Source organism: Leucoraja erinacea, chromosome 5, assembly GCF_028641065.1.
Source record: "Leucoraja erinacea ecotype New England chromosome 5, Leri_hhj_1, whole genome shotgun sequence".
NCBI lineage: Eukaryota > Metazoa > Chordata > Chondrichthyes > Rajiformes > Rajidae > Leucoraja > Leucoraja erinaceus.
The window spans coordinates 14050978-14057575 of NC_073381.1; the positions used below are offsets into that span (position 1 = coordinate 14050978).

General features: G+C 45.1%; 1 protein-coding gene across 4 annotated transcripts in view; it reads right to left on the reverse strand.

Annotated features, from left to right (window-relative positions):
- The window catches only part of phf3 (PHD finger protein 3), a 115911-nt gene extending 110802 nt beyond the window's left edge, over nt 1-5109 (reverse strand). For 2 of the 4 annotated variants that reach the window (XM_055635043.1, XM_055635044.1), the window contains exon 1: nt 5072-5109. The gene's annotated coding sequence lies outside the window, so the exon portion shown is untranslated. The remainder of the gene's footprint in view (nt 1-5071) is intronic. The other 2 variants (XM_055635045.1, XM_055635046.1) reach the window with 1 other exon arrangement.
- Between the last annotated feature and the right edge of the window lie 1489 nt (nt 5110-6598).

Consider the following 6598-nt stretch of genomic DNA (forward strand, 5'->3'; position numbering starts at 1 on the left):
GAAAAGCAGTCAACATACTTTAACCAAACTCAAGAACAATATAAAAGTACAAAATCAAAGACTTGTCCCATCCTGGTCCTTTCTCCTCCTCATCTGTGGCAAAAGGTACAGAACCTTGAAAGCTCACACCACCAGACTCAGAAACAGCTTCATCCCCTTTGTTATCAGACTTCTGAATACTCAATAGTTGCAGGAGTAGGCCATTCGGCCCTTCGAGCCAGCACCGGCATTCAATGTGATCATGGCTGGTCATCCCCAATCAGTACCCCGTTCCTGCCTTCTTCCCATATCCCGACTCCGCTATCTTTAAGAGCTCTATCTAGCTCTCTCTTGAAAGTATCCAGAGAACCAGCCTCCACTGCCCTCTGAGGCAGAGAATTCCACAGACTCACAACTCTGTGTGAAAAAGTGTTTCCTCATCTCTGTTCTAAATGGCTTACCCCTTATTCTTAAACTGTGGCCCTGGTTCTGGACTCTCCCAACTAGCGTGGCCAAACCCTTAATAATTTATATGTTCTAAATTCCATAGTATACAAGCCCAGCTGCTCCATTCTCTCAGCATATGACAGTCCAGCCATCCCGGGAATGCACCTTGTAAATCTACGCTGTACTCCCTCAATAGCAAGAATGTCCTTCCTCAAATTGGGGGACCAAAACTGCAAACAATACTCCAGGTGTGTTTACAAGGTTAATTCCCGGGATGGCGAGACTGTCATATGCTGAGAGAATGGAGCAGCTGGGCTTGTACACTCTGGAGTTTAGAAGGAAGAGAGGGTATCTCATTGAAACATATAAAATTGTTAAGGGCTTGGACACACTAGAGGCAGGAAACATGTTCCCGATGTTGGGGGAGTCCAGAACCAGGGGGCCACAGTTTAAGAATAAGGAATAAGCCACTTAGAACGGATACGAGGAAACACTTTTTCTCACGGAGAGTGGTGAGTCTGTGGAATTATTTGCCTCAGAGGGCGGTGGAGGCAGGTTCTCTGGAGGCTTTCAATAGAGAGCTAGATAGGGTTCTTAAAAATAGCGGAGTCAGGGGATATGGGAAGAAGGCAGGAACGAGGTACTGATTGGGGGTGATAAGCCATGATCACATTGAATGGCGGTGCTGGCTCGGAGGGCCAAATGGCCCGCTCCTGCACCTATTGTCAATTGTGTGGTCTCACTGGGGCCCTGTACAACTGCAAAAGGACATTTTTGCTCCTATACTCGATACACTTGTTATGAAGGTCAACATGCCATTCGCTTTCTTCACTGCCTGCTGTACCTGCATGCTTACTTTTATTGACTGATGAACAAGGACCCCCCAGATCCCGTTGTACTTCCCCTTTCCTTCCATTAGCTAGTGTACATCCCGATTCATCTCTACCCCATTCATGACCGATTAGGTACATCAGTCAGTGAAAGTAGGCATGCAGGTGCAGCAGGCAGTGAAAAAAGCGAATGGTATGTTAGCATTCATAGCAAAAGGATTTGAGTATAGGAACAGTCAGGTTCTACTGCAGTTGCACAGGGTCTTGGTGAGACCACACCTGGAGTATTGCGTACAGTTTTTGTCTCCTAATCTGAGGAAGGACATTCTTGCCATAGAGGGAGTACAGAGAAGGTTCACCAGACTGATTCCTGGGATGTCAGGACTTTCATATGAAGAAAGACTGGATAGACTCGGCTTGTACTCGCTAGAATTTAGAAGATTGAGGGGGGATCTTATCGAAACTTACAAAATTCTTAAGGGGTTGGACAGGCTAGATGCGGGAAGATTGTTCCCGATGTTGGGGAAATCCAGAACAAGGGGTCACAGTTTAAGGATAAGGGGGAAATCTTTAAGGACTGAGATGAGAAAAAAAAAAGATTCACACAGAGAGTGGTGAATCTCTGGAATTCTCTACCACAGAATGTAGTTGAGGCCAGTTCATTGGCTATATTTAAGAGGGAGTTAGATGTGGCCCTTGTGGCTAATGGGATCAGGGGGTATGGACAGAAGCTAGGTACAGGATACTGAGTTGGATGATCAGCCATGATCATATTGAATGGCGGTGCAGGCTCGAAGGGCCGAATGGCCTACTCCTGCACTTATTTTCTATGTTTGTATGACTTTGGGCTTTGCTTAGGGAATTACTAACCCTACAATGTTGAGAACTATCATCTGCACTCTGTATCTTCCCTTTTGCTCTGTCTATTGCACTGACGATTGTATTTATGTTTGGTATATCTGATGTGTTTTGAAAGCATGCAAAACAAAGCTTTTCACTAATCATCAGTACGTGACAATAATAAACCTAAACCTTTGCCAAATCATATCAAGAATTCATGTAATTGCCTTTGCTCAACCACATTTAAAAGTATCTCACTCAGACTTGTGGAAGTGAACCAACATTCCTGAACTTCTTACACCAAAGTAGAGAACTGCATTTTGTTATGTAGGTACAGGGAAAGCGTGTCAAATATGGCCTCATCAGAGGTTTTTCCACATATTTGAGGATTTGTACCTCCAGTTCAGGAGGCTTAAATCTACACTCATTCTGATTGATAAAACATATTAAATGTAATTTATTAAAGACTGTTACTTTGAAAATACAACCATTATGTTATGCCTGAAATCCACTTGTCACAAGGCCACAGATAAGGAGTCACAGCAGATGTGCAGTACACATGTCCATGTAATAAGAGCATCAATTTGATTTTAGCATCACACAAGCACTGCAGCTTGCCATTGAGGATACTAAAACACAAAGCCCATCTAACCTAGCACACTATATCCTTCTGTAAAAAAATCTGCTTGTACTTGCAAGGAATTATTTTCATGTACAACGCGGTCGCAGATCTTCCGGATACAATTGCAGTAAAATAAAACCTCCCGCAGAAGCTCCTGCAAAGAACAATTCTCACAGTACTTTCACAATATCCAAACAGCCTTGATGAAGGGTTCAAATTAAAACGTCGTCTGTCCATTTCCCTCTATAAATGATGCCTGACCCATTAAGTTCCTACAGCACCTGCAGTCTCTTGTGTCTTTATGGTTAGGCTCACTTCAACTCTGCTTCTAAAATCTTCAAAGTTATAAAACTATATGACGTGTCAGAATTTCATAGGTCACAATTTCGGGCAGTGCAGGGGCACAGCGGTAGAGTTGCTGCCTTAAGGACCTGTCCCACTTTCACAACCTAATTCACGACCTTTTTAACTCGTGGACATTTTTCATCGTGCTAGAAAAACGCCCCGACCTACTTGATGCCACGAGTACCTACGACTAGCATCACGGCCTGCTACAACCTCGTGACGACCATGCTGCGAGTAGGAGTCAAGGGCAAAGGCCGTGAAAGTGGGACAGGCCCTTTACAGCGCCAGAGACCCGGGTTTGATCCCGACTACAGGTGCTGTCTGTACAGATTATACGTTCTCCCTTTGACAGTGTGGGTTTCCTCCCACGCTCCAAAGATGTACAGGTTTGTACGTTAATTGGCTTCTGGAAATTGTAAATTGTCCATAGTTTGTCGGATAGTGGTAGTGTACGAGGCTATAGCAGGCCGGTGTGGACTTGGTGGGTCGATGGGCCTGTTTCCATGCTGTATCTCTAAAGTCTAAAGTTCAAGGAGAACCCAAATATTATTTTAAAAGGTATCATAGTAATTGTGTTAAAGGGAGGTATCCCTCTAGGGGGAAAAGAGCAAAATATTTCCATCACAAATAGCTTCACGTACTTACAAAATACTTGACTTGCAAGCCCTTTACAGATAATAAATACTATATACAAGCATAAATATACTTTTAATTTCATATTTTTCTAATCATCCACATAATGCCAAACAATCACTGCATAATAATAAATCCACATATTAAAAATCAAATAGTCAATCAAACATCAACACTCCTCTCACCCCAATAAAAATCCTCTCCCTCAAATTCATTAATTTTTAAGGGATAAAATGTGACACTGAAAATGACAATTATTTAGACTGAGTGAACAGAACCTACATTCACTTTGATACTGTCAGATTCGCATTACAGTCCAAGTCAGACCATACAAAATTAGCAAAGAAACCAACCTCTTTTAATCCACGCTCTCTGCAACTTACTAAGAAGTTTAACCCATTCCAATCACTTCCCCTGTTCCACATTCCTCATCTTCATCAATACCCACTCTTTCCAATCTCCTCCACACATGCAGCTGTGGCTCAGTTGGTTCAAAGACCGTAGGTTCAAGTCTTGCTCCTTACACATACCTAGTTTTGTAAAATGAGTGCAACACCTATGGAGCACACTGTCAACAAAAATGCTGTATTCTGAATTAGACGTTAAGCTGAGTTCCCACTACTCTCACCACAATTCTGATTTTACAACTTAATGAAGCACCAAACAAAAACTGTGACTGGCCTGGAATCCATCGGTCACGGGCCCAGGCGAACCAAGACCCTCCTTGCCAGCCCTGCAAGGAGAACCCCAAAACATGTATATGGATAGGTTATACAGCCCTGGTTTGTTGAGGAGTGACAGAATCAGAGGGTTGTTGCAGTGTCAATATAAGAGGAAAATAAACCACTGCAGCGAGGCAGAACGCGTGCACAACCAATAGCTCGGTCTAAAATGCACTCATTATGAGTGTAGGCCTTTAAACACCACATCCAACCACGGCTTCAACGGGCAGACAGCTCCCACCATGGCCTAATTCTGCAGAGACGGGGGATGGGGGGGAAATAGTTGCCTCCGTTAACCTGGACCAACATTCAGGCGACGGGCCTCTACCGTGCTGCCGTTACGTTAGTGGGATCTTGCTGAGCTGAGCTGAGCTGAACACGCTTGGGCCTCCGCCTCCTCCTTCTCTCCCAGCAACGATGCGGTGGGAGGGAGGGGGCGTTCAGGCCGAGCTGCACAGATTCCCTCCCTCCCTCCCTTCCCTGCACCTCCACGGGGCTGCGCAACGACACACACACCCCCACACACACACACACACCCCCGGCCCGCCCAGGCTCAACCCAGAGCCGAGGCCCAAGCCCGGGCCTGGCGCTAGCGCTGGGAGGCCTCAGGCTTCACCGGGTGTTGATTTATTTATCTCGCGGCCGCCGCTCACCTGATCGCGGGCTCTGTGGGGTGGTGGTGGGGGTGGGGTTTGTGTGGGGGCTTTTTTGTTTTAAATTTTCGATTTTCCCGTTTCCCTTCAGGGGCCTCCGGAGACCTGCGGCCGAGCGGGAGCGGGGACGCGGAGCGCTGCTCGTTGCTCGCCTCTGTGGTGCGCTGGGTCGCTCGGAGCCGCCGCCATGGAGAGAGAGAGGGAGGGAGAGGGGGAGGGACAAACCGTCCCGGCGTCACGTGGAGACAACCCGGGCCCGCCAGCCAACGCTCAGCCCGGGACACGGGCAACTAACTATGTGTTGAAGAGGGAACTGCAGATGCTGGAGAATCGAAGGTTACACAGAAAAGCTGGAGAAACTCAGCGGGTGCAGCAGCATCTATGGAGCACAGAAAAGCTGGAGATGCTGATAGATGCTGCTGCACCCGCTGAGTTTCTCCAACTAACTATGTGTTGGTACCAACACACCAAAGACCTTTGGTAGAAACTGCAGATTAACTTTGTGTAGAAGGACCCGCAGAGAGACTATGTGTTGGAACGACCTGCAGAGAAGCCATGTGTAGATAGGAACTGCAGAGAAATTATGTGTAGGTGTCAAGAATGTTTTATTGTTTAAGAAGGAACTGCCCGGATTGTTTTTAGTGTTATTATGTGTGAAGTGTTTAAATTTCATGTGCGATGCTCCGCTATTCACTGGGAAACGTCTTTTCATTTTGCACTGTAACAACTGTTGCTTGCAAGATGACAATAAAGGTTGATTGATTGATTGAGATGCTGGAAAATCGAAGGTACACAAAAATGCTGGAGAAACTCAGCGGGTGCAGCAGCATCTATGGAGCGAAGGAAAGTAGGCAACGTTTCTGGCCGAAACCCTTCTTTAGACTGTTTTATTGTCCTGTGTCCCAGATAGAACTATGAAATTCTTACTTGCTGCAGCACAACAAGTGAGTTTATTGTCATGTGTCCCTGTATAGGACAATGAAATTATTGCTTTGCTTAAAGCACACAGAATATAACCATATTACAATTACAGCACGGAAACAGGCCAACTCGGCCCTTCTAGTCCGTGCCGAACACTTATTCTCCCCTAGTCCCAATATATGAGAGAACAAAAAGTTCAATGTGTATATATATGCACACATACGCACATACTCAAAAAACAAACAATACAATACAATGAACTTTATTTTTCCGTTAGGAACTTTGGTTTCTGCAGCCATACAACAAAAAGAAACAATTTTACAAGACACACAACCAACTCAATTCACACAGTGAGGAGGAGATTCACTGTGATGGAAAGCAATTATAAAGGAAAATAAACAATTATAGTAGTAATAATAATAATAACCTGCAGATAAATTATGTGTAGGAACGACTTGCAGAAAAACTATGGGTCGATACGATCGGCAGAGAAACTATGTGCAGGAATGACCTGCAGAGAAACTATGTGTAGGAACTGCAGAAATTGAAAGTAAGCATGCAGGTACAGCAGGCAGTGAAGAAAGCAAATGGCATGTTGGCCTTCAT